The sequence below is a fragment of the Lissotriton vulgaris genome, chromosome 3_1, assembly GCF_964263255.1.
Source record: "Lissotriton vulgaris chromosome 3_1, aLisVul1.2, whole genome shotgun sequence".
Lineage (NCBI taxonomy): Eukaryota > Metazoa > Chordata > Amphibia > Caudata > Salamandridae > Lissotriton > Lissotriton vulgaris.
The window spans coordinates 1,088,265,862-1,088,280,188 of record NC_141689.1 but is presented as its reverse complement, the minus strand read 5'-3'; the positions used below and the strand labels follow the sequence as shown (position 1 = coordinate 1,088,280,188).

Genomic DNA, 14,327 nt, shown 5'->3' with positions numbered 1-14,327 from the left:
CGAACGCCTGCCTGCGACTGCTGCGTCCGATCTGCCTCAACAAGAGTATAAAGTCATGCACTGAAGTATCAGCCTGGTGTCTTCAAACCTCCAACACAAGGACATTAGCGAGACTGGCAAAATTTGTTCACCAAATTAGGTTAGCTTTAACGAAAGCAGCACAACCCATGGGAAGTCCACGGCAAATGCTGCGGACCAAAGCTGAAGGGATCCCGTCTTGCAGTATCATTGACAGTGCCCCCACTTGTACGGCCCCCAAAGAAAGAAACGTCCATTGTACAGACCATCTTCAAGGCACACAAGGTTGGGAAAAGGCCAATCATACGGGACTCAGACAGGGGTGCTCTATTTCTTTTAAAAAAAATGTATTTCCTTATTTTTAATTTTTATCTAGTACAGAAGTACACATTTTATTAAGCAAAGAAGTTTGCAATCGCTGTTCTTTGTTCTCTCTCCTTTTTACTGTAAAGATTTTAATTAATTGTACAGTTAATAAAGACAAAGACTTGCTTGTATTCAAACTTCTCTAATATCTCGTAATGTACTAACATGTTTTGTCTTAATAATATTGCATTACCCACCATATTAGGTATCTAGAGGAAGCTTGTCTATGTGCTTTTACTAACCATAATCCGCTTGCACTAAAATGGCTGCTGCTACGCGGGATTTCTTACTGAGCATGCGTCTGTCACACTCACCTGACATGACATATTATTCTGCTTGGAGGGAAACTTTTGCTTCTGTGCACTAGAACTAAGATAGCTCCTATGTGTTATTAACGTGCAAGAAGTTTGCATAGCTGCTTTTGCTAAGCTGTTCATTCTGCCTAATTTCTAATGCAATAGTTAAAATAAAATAATGGGAATAGAGTAGTGATAGGTGATATACAGAACATTCTTTTATTCTTTGTTCTAAAACTGTTTGTCTTTTATTTTTTACATGTAACATTTCAGGCCTGATGAAACCCCACTGCACCCATTTTGAACATGCACACAAGACTCCAAAAGCTCAAGAGTCATTGACATTGAATGGAAGCCAAGTTCAAACTTGCGAGAAGATGTGCCTGGGAGCGTGAACTTTCAACCCCAGGAGAGGAAGCTGGACTGTACAATACTGAACTCTATTGTTACTGATTGATACATTCATTGCCGGGTGGAATAAAAGTGCATGGAAAAATAAAGTTATGGGCGGGAACGTTAATTTTAATATCATCAAGAAAAGTTTCATTTTGGTATGGTGTGATGACCTCTCCTCTCTTCTTGCCCAATCAAAATTGGGATTCTTACACTTGCAACATTGGGGGTGGTACACTGGCCTGGAAAATAGTATAACTAGGGTAGGCTTAGCTAATTTGTCTGAGTTGTCCGAATAGCTGACCTGTCACTGACCCAACGCACTCAATAGGTGATCGAGAGCAGAGGTGCTGGCGGAGCACTCTGTCAAAAGATTCGATAACTCAATCGGGGTTCGGGAGCAAGGGTGCTGGCGGAGCACTCTGTCGAAAGATTCGATAACCTAATCGGGGTTAGACTGTTAGCTGTAGAGAGGGTTGTAGCGCTGGCGTAGCAACTTTAATTGTGGGTGCCGGTCTTAGCCTATGGTGGTCCTGCCCTGATCCAATTTTTGCTGCACCTGTCCTGATTTCTGGTCGGCACCTGTGGTCTTGCTGGCACTTGCACTTTTGGGGTTCTATCCTCTAACTGACCCGTGGCCAGGGTTAGTTCTTCAAACCATTCTCGGTAAATATTCTATGTGGGTATGTCATTGTACTATTTCCTTCTCTCTTCCCACCCTAATGTCAAATACGTAAAGACTGCCTTATAAAATCTTTGCATATTCTCATTCTAATCATTATTTTTCTGATCGAAAGTTTTCTGGTTACAAATTCTGGGATTATGACTTTTAAAGAATTTTAGATAAAGAGTTTAAACAGTTCCTGAGTTTGTGGTTATTATATGAGTGCAAATGTTATTTTTCTACCTATTTTCTTGCTAACTCCCTGATACTTTAGGACTTTTAGGTACCGGTGACAAGGATTGGTAAGTCAATGGTATAGGTCCTTAAAACGTATTTATATAAATCACTGATTAGAGGAAAGTGCACAGGTTACCTGATTAAAACTCATCATATGTTGTTTTATGGGTTCTCCACACAACAGATCGTTGTGTGGAGAACCTATAAAGCTACCTAGGATCAACTTGAAAGCCATCAGTCAGTCCTAGTGCTCGCTGCTCCACTGCAGGACTGGTCTCATTGACCATGATGCTTCAGGGCTAATGAGAACAGCTTTAGGTTATCCAGCCTTGAGCCACTTTAGGACGTGTTGAGTACGCTTTCGGTCTTTTCATACCTTGTTAACAGTGTCCTGCACTTTTGGAAGAGCAACGTCGTGTGCCAGTAGACTTGCTCATTCTTAGAAGAACCTGACCACTGAGTCAGCCACAGGCTTCATTACCCCCCAACCCCCCTGCAATCAACTTCTGGAAGGGTACATTGAATCGAAGTGCTTTTCATGTTTCTTACTTTTACATGTGTGTTTATTTCCAGTATATTGAAATTTGTCTGCAGGATTCTCTCTCTCTTTGTATCTTTCATATCAAAATAACTTTTAGTGTCTGTGCTAATCTCCCCAGGTTTACACCACTCTACCTTCCCATCAAAACATGATTGTATAGTCGGATGAACTTTAGAAAAAAAGGTATCTGAATGTTTAAATTGGAGGTATGAGGCACAACAGAAATTTGCCATTCACTTTCTTGCCGATGGTGGGTAATGCCCTTAACAGAGGATATCAAAGCTCTGATTCACCTGTAGGCCCACTCAAGACAAGCCAAGATAATTTGATTTATTTATAGAGCCATATAAACTTGGTCACATACTTCCATCCAGTAAGTCCCCCTCCACCTCTGCCACCATCTACTGAATTCACTGAGTTGCGATGTAGGACATGTGTATAATGCCACCTTTGGCCTTCACCCTTCCTATGTCAAAAAATTCGATACTGATAATTGCAAGATGTTCCTCTTTAACAGAATTAATGAGCTGATGAACAACTGAATACCATGTATCTCCTTTACAGCACCATGCACAATAACACCCTAAATGTACCAACTTCACACCCTTGCACAACTAGCATAGAACCATGTTCACAAAGTATCACACCGACATCCTAGCCTTATCATGAGTTTCAGTTGAGGGCACTAAAGATGCCTCTGAGTTTTGTTTTCAGCCTGTCACAAGTGCTGTGTGTTCAAGAATAGTGGACAAATGTCAGGCTGTCTTTTGACCAATTTTTCCCTATTCTTTACCATGTGGAATGGTGCTTCCAAAATTCTCTAACTTTGCAGTCAAAGAAAGAATAGTAAAGTGGACTAGTTAACAATATTGTTGTTGTGGTGGTAAAGGGCATGTGAAAACAAAGGCTGTAAGCTGTTAATTTTTTTTGTAACACAACTGTTAAATAACAGTAAATTAAAAATGTTTCAAAACATAGCAATTATGAAAGCACAAATGGACCACATGTTTGTAATTCTATGGAAACAGAGTTTTTAATAGGGTAACAAAAATCAAGACACTTTACATGGTGATGTTCAAATGATATATATTTCCTGAAACCTTATTTCCACACATTGTTTGTGTGCTATATATGTTTAGCAGTAAAACTGCATGTTGGCTTTTTATCGCTATCTCAGTGAAAAATGTTCTGTAAGTAAAAGGCAGTGCCTCCTTCTGACCTCCAAAAATGCCTCAACAATGTATACAATTGCTAGTCTGTAGCACATTTGTGTGCATCAGTGAGACAGTTTACAGGCCACAGAAATGAAAAATTCCATTCAGTATTCTATTTCCCATATACTGGTAAAATAAGGAGGGCTGATGTATGGCTAGCCAGGGCATTATATTGTAATGTCAACTCCTATCTAACCCTTCTAGCCCACAATAATACCATAACACTCAGCAGCCAATTATAGCCCATGCAGGCTGGTTAATAGCTCATTTTTCCTATTTAATACTATGATCCTCATACAAGACCTATTGCTTGTGGTCTTTTCCATCACACAGTACTGTACCAGCCCCTAAGCCAGTCATCACCAATTGAACAGACATGGAGTACCTGAAGTGATCTGACACATAAAGCAGGGCAATCGGAAAACTCCACTCTAGTCCCCACCTCTGCAGGTCCCAAATAACTACATTTTATGAGCATTTCCTTGCTTCTCACAATGGCACTCAGATATATGATGCTAGTAACCAAGTCCATCCCAGTAGATCTTCCTGACCACTTCTCTTACCAAACATGCCTGCTCAGGATCATAAACTGTACACAAAATATCAGATTGGACAACCCAGTGCAGTGGCCATATAAATAGACTATGATCATATGAAATACCACAGAAAGACCTTCCCAGCTGCTCAAAGCTGCCAGCATACCATAAAAATGTGAAGTGCATGTTTGTCTCTCGCACCTCTTCACCACATTGCAAGTTGCTAGGCCTCCTAACATAATATCCACACCTCAATGGTCATCACACACAGCATGGAAACACTTCTCACATAGGATCAAAAAACAAAGACAACATACTGTTAGCCGCCCTCATCTCTCCCCGCATAGGCTGCCCAGGCCTACTTCACCACCACCATTATGATATACACAGACTAACTTGGACTATGGTTTTCTTTGTCCCTCTGCTTTGGTGCTGCAATTAGAAGTGTTCAGAGCTGCCTCTGCTAGCATGATTGGAAATGAACCAATCACGTGTCTTGACTGCCAGGCCTTTAAGAATTATAGGCCTGTATAAAAGACCTTCTGTTCCACTCTAGGCAGAATGTATGAGCCTGAGGAGGCAGTGGTAGGTACGCCAGTCCAGTAAGTGAGAGGAAAGTAAGTGCCTGATACCTTTTATCTATTCATTGACTACAGTATGCATTTACATCTCAAGTTTGTTGGGTGTTTTACAGTCTACTTCCAGAAAAAAACACGTTGGAGTATGAGCCAGGTAAAGGTGCTGCAGAGGCATAGTTCACATAGGATTTTGAGGCATATTCAGATGCAACATTAACCTCGCATGCAGACTCCTTGCCAGAGTCACCCAAAAAAAGGCAAAAAAGCTCTTTGTGAAGTACAGACTAGAATGGGAACTTACACACCCCACATCTTGAAGTCTTCAAAAGATGTGTACACGGCCAAGTGCAGCCCCTGTCATAAAGACTTTTCCATTGCCCACGAAAGAGAGCAGGATATAAAAACGCATGAGGCAGGATCACAGCATTAGAAAAATGCCTCCGGCATTTCTGCAACCAAGCTTCCAATCGGAAGTAGCTAAAGTAAGTCATTGCTCGCTTTGTCATAATGTAATCTGCTGCATATAATTTGTGTACACTCCTTGCTTTTTCACACTCTTTTTTTAGACCCCCCTGTTGATTATGCCAGCTATCTTGCAATTTTCTATTACTCTCTTTAAGTGTGCAGCAATGTTTACCAAATCAGGTTGCCATGATATGCTTTTCTCATGCTGTTCATATCAAGAGCAGATTATAATTGCGTTTGGGTTGGCAGCTGACACTTTAAATTTGTAGTTCTAAGCCCCTTTGTGACCACTATTTTCTTTACCAGTGGAGAATTTCTCTGTTTGTTGCTTATACCTTTGTATGTCCTTTTTTAAATTTTAAGTCCCAGCTGCAAAGGTGACAAAGGTGTATCATGCTTTCAAGCATCACATCACCTACCGCTCTCTGGATATTGGCTTTAAGCTGTCCAAATTAATTTATCCCGACTCATCCTGTTGCGATGAAAGCATATTGTGGGCGCACAAAGGCATCAAGTATCACTAAAAATGTGCTTGCACCTCTATCGTTGCAGCAAGCAAATGAAGACTTACAAGATGGATATTTCTCTGTCTGCAGCGATGCCTCAAACAAAGAAAACGTCAAACTAGATCCACTTTTGTTGCAGTACTTTCATTTCACTTCCGGTCTGACCTACACTTTATTGGGTTTCCATGACGATGCAGCTGAGACTGCTACTCCAATTGCACAGCAGATCATAACCAAATTAAAGAGCATGGGTTGGAAGTTGAGCATGTTGCTGCATACTGTGGAAGCAACGCAAGTGTCAACTATGGACACATCACTCTATATTTCTGCTTTTGAAGGGAACACATGAAGACATTCTAACTGCAAACTGTCCTGCACACATTCTACACAGCTGTGATAAACAAGCCATTAATGGACTTTTTATGAATGTAGAATCCTTACAACCATATCGCTTCTTCAGCTAAGTGAACAGCTGAGTTGAGAGAATTGTTTTCTTTGGTGGACCTAGAGTGGCAGCCTTTGTTTTGGCATGTCCCAACATGGTGGCAACCTTTGTTTCCAGCTATCGATCGACTTTTGAAGTGCTGTGCAGCACTGAAATCCTATTTCCTTTCTCTCGGGTAAGAAAAAACAGTCAGAGCAATATGGGATTTTCTAGGACTTCAAACTGGGGAGCCCATCATGTCACAAGGCGAAGCTTACCTTTTCTTTATTCACGACATTTTGATAATTTTCAGTTAGTTCATCTTGAGGCTTTAGAAGGATGAGCTAAGCGCCCTTGAGGTAGCAGGCATCTTCAGGATATTGCGGAACTACTTAAAGGACAGAGTGGAAAATCAGTTCTTTGGGTTCCAAGTGCTGAATTATTTAATGTCCCATGGCTCCAAGTTGAGCACAAGCATACAGAGAGATTTTTTGGAGCGCTCCTTTACGTATATAGAATTTTATTTTTATTTTTCAGAGAACAATTACTTGTCTGCACTAGAACCATGCTGCTTAAGAGAAATGCTCACCTTTCAGCAGCTCCGCAAAGCTGCTTTTGTGGTTAACTTGACCCATTATCTGAAATGGCAATACTTATTCAATGAATACAGTATAATTGCTCCTGCTTTGCGAGCTGTGGCAGGCACCAACTTACCATGTGCACAGAAATGGCTGAAGGTTTTGTTAAAGTTGCCTTGCGATGTTCCCAGCCTAAAAAAGTAATGTCATTTATACTTACCTTGCCAGGCAGCAATGCTCCTACTGATAGGATTTTTTCTCAATTGAAGTTCACCTGGACGGACATATGAAATAGGTATGATGTTGAGCTTGTTAAGGCGGATTGCAGATCCAGGTAAGTATGAAACATTTGTGCACAGATTTCTATCCATTTTCTCTTAGGAACTAAAAACATCAGAAGTCTGTTAGTTCTGAGAAAAAGTTCAATTTCAAAAACCATCACTAAAACTTATATTGCTACTGTCCATGTACTGCAATATTTAGGGGGCAACATCCTCTGATACCTGTCACATCAGTGTGCCAAATTTTGATTGGTGTGCTTTACTACTTTTTAACTTAATATAAACGTATGTTGGTTGTCTATCAACTTATATACTATTGCACAACCTGCTCTGATGTGACTGTAAAACCTACTATTTGTCCCGAATTTTGACCTTCGCTCCCAATTTTTTGGCCTGAATGTTGAGTCTTTGTCCTGAATTTTTACACTCACCATCCTGATTTTCCACCTATGCCAGGTGGTCACCCTAATTTGGGTGAAACTTAGCGGAGATTCAAACTCGTAACTGTAGATTACCACTTGTATCAGCAGTGAGAGTCACATCCACCGAGCAATCCTGCTGGCTTATAAATGTTTCCTCTGTATTATTTATACAGCCCTTCTTTGTACTCTTGTGTCTGTTCTAAAAATCTAAAAATATTATGAACGTAACACGTTTTTGTAAATCTCATTTTAAGAACATATTGAATACTTTTAAGACACTTTTCATAACACTACTGCTACCAGCTGGCCCTTTTCACCAAGGGCCTAAATTAGACTTCCGCAGGCAGGTTACTCTGTCACAAACGTGGCTGATATCTTGCCATCCCTTTTACAAAATGCCATAGGATATAATGAACTTGGAATACGGCAGACGGGATAGTCGTTACGTTTGTGATGGCGTATCCTGTCCACCAAACTCTGAATCACCCTAAGATTTTTGAAATATAGAAATCTACACATTGTAGCTTTCCTTCTAGAATTTACTCAACATTTCTGACATTTTGGGAACTCACAGAAATCCCCATCAGTACACAGAAAATACATGTAATTCATAGATTGGCATGCATACTTATTCCCTACACTTACTCCTGTGGATAAACCGCATGGCGCATATTAGCACATGCCAATGTTTTGTTTCCATGTAGAGATGATTGTTTATGCTGGCAAGACTCATTTCATTGCACCCTCTTAAAGTATAGAGGGTTGTATACCTTTTACCACCATGAAAACTGTTCCCTGTTAATTTACTACCTGGCTGGGAGGTCCATGCTAAATGTTTGAGAATATCCCTAAAGTAAAATGTTAGTTGTTAATGCAGCCTTTTATTGGGGTCTTGAGCAGACATTGGTTACTGGATTGTATCCTGTGTGGGCATGTGTGTTTACCATTGGAACCCCGGCACCTCTAACTGCTTGGAACATCAACAACATTTTACTCTCCAGCAGTACCATATTTGAATAATCATAGCTTACAGTGGGAAGTGTTGCTAACTCAGATATGGCAGTGAATAACAACAATAAGCTCTATGTCCAGCCACTGCTGTCTTCTAAGGAAAACTCGTGTTTTATTGATATCTAAATAAAAAGAGCAGTTCTAAATATGATACAACAAGAAAACCAGAAGGTGTGCATAGAAGCTTCTGAACTGAGGAAAGACTTCCCGCCATTTTGTGACAGTTACATGCTAGATTTTCAATACTGTCTTCTGGAACAGCACTGGGGGGACCTCTGGTCTCTTTGGGTTTGGGGTTATGTTTACTAACAAAGATCAAGCATCGATACAGGGGTGTCAAACAAGACAATTTTGCTATGATATGTCTGTCACCCTGTATCAATGGCCTCGGAGTTCAGCACTGGACAACTCTGTGGGTTGAATCTCCACTTGCTGAGTTTTCATTTAAAAAAGATAGGAAAAACATTGGGCTAGATGTAGGTGGCTAAATACCTGTCGGTAATAGTGAAATTCTGTAAATTTCACTGTTACCGACCGGTATTTAGCCATGTGCGATGTAGGTATTACTGATTGGCATCGGTAATAAGGAATCAGTAAAAATAAGGAAAAACAGTTAACGATTCCTTATTTACCAAGTCGGAGAATAAAAAAATACCGAATCGTAAAACAAATACCGAATCGGAAATAAGGAATCAGTAAAAAATCAGTAATGCGATGTACAAAAATCGGTAATACCGAATTTGTCAAAAATCGGTAATTAAAAATTGGTATTTAACACTAAGTGAAAGCAGGTGGTAATCAGGTGCACTGCATAAAAACAGCCCCAAAATGCATCAGTGTGAACACAATAGTGGCCCTGTACGTGATAGCAAGGCGGCTACGTTTGCGTGCAGCAGGACTGAGGATCTGGAGATGGGAGGAGCACGTGTGCAGAGTGCAAATAACACTGTTCCAACTGACTGAGGCTGAAATCCATGAGCGCTACAGGCTACACCCAAACACCATCTTGGACCTCATACGGGACCTGCACCCACTCCTGGAGCACCAGACACCAAGGGCGCACGCAATACCCACTCATGTACAGGTACTCTGTTGCCTGCACCTCCTGGCATCTGGCAGTTACCAAGGGGTAATAGTTGTGGCAGGTGGAGTTTCACAAGTTGGCTGTCGCCATTTTTCCAGCAAATTCCTGGATGCCATGTTGCAAAGGATAGTGAGAAAAAACCACGTTGGGATTGGGTAAACAATGTGCATGAGAAACAATATCCCAACAGGTAACAATATTAAGGCAGTTTAAACATGTACAGATACAGCACATCTTGAAGGACGCTACGGGTGGCGTCTACGTAGTGGGTAAACAGCACCTGAAAGAATAAAAGAGGTGCTGTTTACCCACTACGTAGACGCCACCCATAGCGTCCTTCAAGATGTGCTGTATCTGACGACGATCTCGAACCACCGAGACGCACGTTTTCTTAAATCACAACCACCACTCGAGCAACCGCCTCCCCGGCTGTCTCCATGGGCTACTGACCGCGACAGCAGTGCCCACCCAGCACACAACCAACTCGACAACCCCGAAGAAGATCCCAAACAAACGTGGATCGAAACGCCGTCGACATTACAGCGCAATTGTTTGGCGTATTCTAGCGTTTGGCTCACGAACATGAAAACCTGTATTATGATTGATTAGAATCCTTCCTCACTGAGCCACCATTGTACATATATTGGTCACCTTGCGCCGTTCACGCTGTTTACCTTTATCACTTGCCTCGTCACTGTTTATTTGTATACATCACCTCTCACCAAGTGCCTCCGGGTTGTCACATGATTTTCTCTGTACAGTGCTGCTTTAACTGTATTTCCATGTGCAACTTCTTTTAAGAATTGGTGAATTACAAGCCAAACACAACTCAATTGTTTCCTTCCTTTGTAATGCTGTGTGCATGTTGCAAAGGATGGCACACTACATCAAATTCCCCAGCACACAGGCAGAAACTGCTGAAGACCAAGTTGGACTTTTATCAGAAGGCCCACTTCCCACACGTCGTAGGTTGCATTGATGGGACACATATACCAATTTCCCCCCTGCTGCGACTGAGTACATCTACCGCAATTGCAAGTCCACACATTCCATCAATGTACAGGTTATATGGGATGCAAAGAACATAATCACTGACATAGTTGCAAAGTTTCCAGGGAGCACCCACGATTCATACATATTCAGGAACAGTGGGATATATACCCGGCTTCTTGCAGGAGAATTTGGTGAAGGCTACCTGCTAGGTAAGTACATGTGACACCCCCTGAATTACACAACTGTTGATGAGATTGTACGCTGTGTAATACTTACTTACATCTCACACACAGGTGACAGTGCCTATGCAGTGCGCTCTTTCATCCTGACTCCGTACCTGCACCCATCCACCCCAAGTGATAGGAGATATAATGTTGCACATAGATCGACAAGCAATGTGGTTGAGCGAACATTTGGACTCCTCAAAAGCCGGTTCCGCTGCCTGCACAAAATTGGAGGTGCACGGCAGTACCAGCCCCTGGTGTGTTGCAAAATCATAGCTGTATGTGCCATGCTGCATAACCTTACCACTAAGAAGGGTACACCTGTTGAAATGTGTGATTCTGAAGAGGAGGATGAGGATGTGGAAGGTACATAGCCACAGCACAGCGCAACAGGCGGCGCAGCTGCAGCAGATGGGAGACAGAGACGGTCAGAGAACACAAATAATTATTTTTAAGTAAGTAATGAGACAAATCCATGTCAGGGTGTTTAATAGACCTTTCATCAGGCAAATTATCAGCACACCATGACACCAGGTATGTGTTCAAAAGGGTTACTTCACCCACTACAGATCTAAATTGTAGGTCTGCGCCTATCTCCTGCACCCCCGCACACCAGTGCCGCGTCCTGCTTGCACATTGTCCTCAGTAGCACTGTGTCCTGCAGCAGAGCCATGACTCACACTGCCCCTCCTACTCTCTAGCAAGTAGGGGGGGGGGTTCAGTGCTAAGACTGCTTGCCTCCTCACTTTCCTCAACCTCCCCGGAACCGGTGGCGGCAATCTGGTTGGTCTGCATGATTGCCACGGCACTGGTGACTGTGACCAGGCCCTGGGTAACCTCATGGCTGCACTTGGCCATCTCCATTTGCATGGCCACAGATCTTCGACTCAGCACGTTGGTGGCATTACACAGTTTTTTCACAGACTTCGTGAAGCCTGCAATCACCTGCCTGTCTCTCCGCTTTGCAGCACGCTCCCCCTCCATTCTGTCACTTAATTTGTTCACTGCCTCAGATACCTCCTTCAGTCCCTCTGCCATTGTATTGTTGAGGCAGTATCTGGCCTCCTTCATTTCACCCACCTTCCGGTTGTTTGCCACCATCTGCCTCTGAATGGTCCGCATTGACTTCCCCTGCAGGCGCTGCACTATCAGCATTTGGCCCTCCAGGCCTGCAAAGACATTTGAGCCTTGAAATTCCGGACTTTGTGACCTTGGGCGTCGTCTACGGACACCTGTGCTGCGTTCACGCATGGGGGACTGCGCCCCAGATGGCTGTGTGTCTGCGCCTGGTGATGGATGTTGGACTTCCTGCCTATCCTCCTCTGTGGCATCTATCTCTGGAAGTTGAGCAATTGTGTATCGCTTTGACTTTGTAGGTGGTGGTGGTGGAGTAGTTGGTGCAATGTATGGAGGTGACAGAACTTCTTCATCACTTCTTTTATCATCCATGGGAGCATCAGCAGTCTCACCCTCTGAAGCTTGTGGCGCTGTTCCGCCTGTGGATACAGAATGTATCATTACTTACTTTTCTTGCAGCAAATGTGTGCTAATAAATTTCACAACTGACATCCTAGCTGTCTGACCTCTGCTATTTCATCTATAGATGTGTAACAATTGCCTAAGCTAATTGGGGAGTGGCTGTTTTGCTACCCCTTGATAGGGACTACATTTCCCATGATGCATTGTACAGCTTACATAACACATGGCCTGGAGTGGGATTGTTGCAGGGGGATTGGGCTTAGGGAGGGGAAACAGTATGATGTAATGCAACTTACCTTGTGTGTTGGATGGTCTAGCAGAGCTATCCACATCCCCAATTCCACGGACACTCTTTGGCTGCAGGGTGGATTCTACCAGTTGGTCCAGGGCAGTAGCAGCAGGCGCTGTGGAGTTCCACCACCAGTTTTTCCGGATTGTTTCTGGCGCTCAGCCATCCTCTCCTTGGCACGTGCTCTCAGGTCGTACCAATGCTTTTTCAGGTCCTCAATTGTCTGTTGTGTGACCCCAATGGCATTTATTTTGTCATGGATTGCCATCCAAAAGGCCCTTTTCTGGGACTCAGGCACGTTTTAGTGACCTCTTACCAAAGAGCTGGTCATGGTCTTTTACTACTTCTTCAATGAGGACCTCCAACTCCTTCGCAGTAAATTTCATTTTTCTTTTTCTCCCAGATGCAGAATCCTTACTTTTATCAGATGTGGCCATGGTGCAGTTGTCTCTGTGAACTGGATGTTGGCTGTTCTGCTCCTCTGCTGTTGCTGCTGCTCCCAGTCTCTCCAAACACCAACTGATTCAGTGCATCTGCATGGGTGTGGCCTCTTCCTGGTTGGGAGTCATGTGCTTGTTCTGGATTGGCTGATTCCAAAATTCCTGTTTTTTTTAATTACCGATTCGGTATTTAGCAAATCGGTATTACAGAATCGGTATTTTACCGATTCGGTAATGGGTTTTCGGTAATATTTTTACCGATTTCTAAGGAATCGGTAACTATTACCGAATTTTACCGATACGGTAATTTTTACAGAATTACTACCTACATCGCAAATACCGATTCGGTAAAAATCGGTAATAACGATTCGGTATTTGTGATTTACCTACATTTAGCACCTAATTGCTATGCATCAAACAAGGGTCTTGGTACAGTACAGAGTCAGTTGAGGTATGTATTTTTAGTGTTCCAATAGTGTTGAGAGTCCGGTTCAGTGGCCATCAGGGTGCTGGTGACCGTTTGGGGTCTAGGTTCAAAGACCAGTATCTGACCCAACTGTTTTCAGTCTCTTGAATGAGGCAAGTGTCGTGGAGAATGAGCAACCACTCTGACATCCCCAGTTTACTGAACCTTATAACCAGTAATTTAACTAAAACTGTGGGCACTCATCTGTGAAAAAGTGCCCTCTTTCTTGCTTGGTATGCCCTCACTTTTTGCTGAATTGTTGATGTGCTTTGACTGAGTGTGCCCTGGGCTCCTGCCAATCAGGTGCCCAGGGCCTGTGTTCCTTCCCTAAAAACTGTGTTGAAACTAAAACGCAATTGGCATCTCTGGCCACATGTCAGCCCCTGGTAAATGGTACCCTAGGTACCCAGGGCATTGTGACCAGAGAAGACCCCTAATGGCTGCAGCACTTATTGTGCCACCCTTAGGGGCCCTGTACCCTGGCACATACACACTGCCTTTCCAGTCTGAGTGTCCTGGCACAGAACTAAACAAAGAGTCAACATGGCACACATCCCTGTGTGCCATGCCCACAAATCCACTGCCCTGGCATACATCAGTCACCCCTCTAGCTGGGTGCCCTAAGCCAGTGGTATGGGCACAGGTGCATGAGCCCTGTGCCCCTACAGTACCCAGGGCTATTCCTGGGCACTGTAAGTTCAGTGATGCCATTAGGAGTATATGGTATTGGGAGGTTGTCATCACAAACTCCACAGCACCATAATGGCTACACTGAAGACTGGAAAAGTTTGATATCAAACTTCTCAGCACATTAAACCCACA

The 14,327-nt window shown here is 43.0% G+C and overlaps 1 pseudogene; it reads left to right on the top strand.

Moving 5' to 3' along the window:
* The first annotated feature begins 4,826 nt into the window (after positions 1–4,826).
* LOC147727463 (uncharacterized) lies at positions 4,827–6,163 on the top strand (annotated as a pseudogene).
* The last annotated feature ends 8,164 nt before the right edge of the window (positions 6,164–14,327 follow it).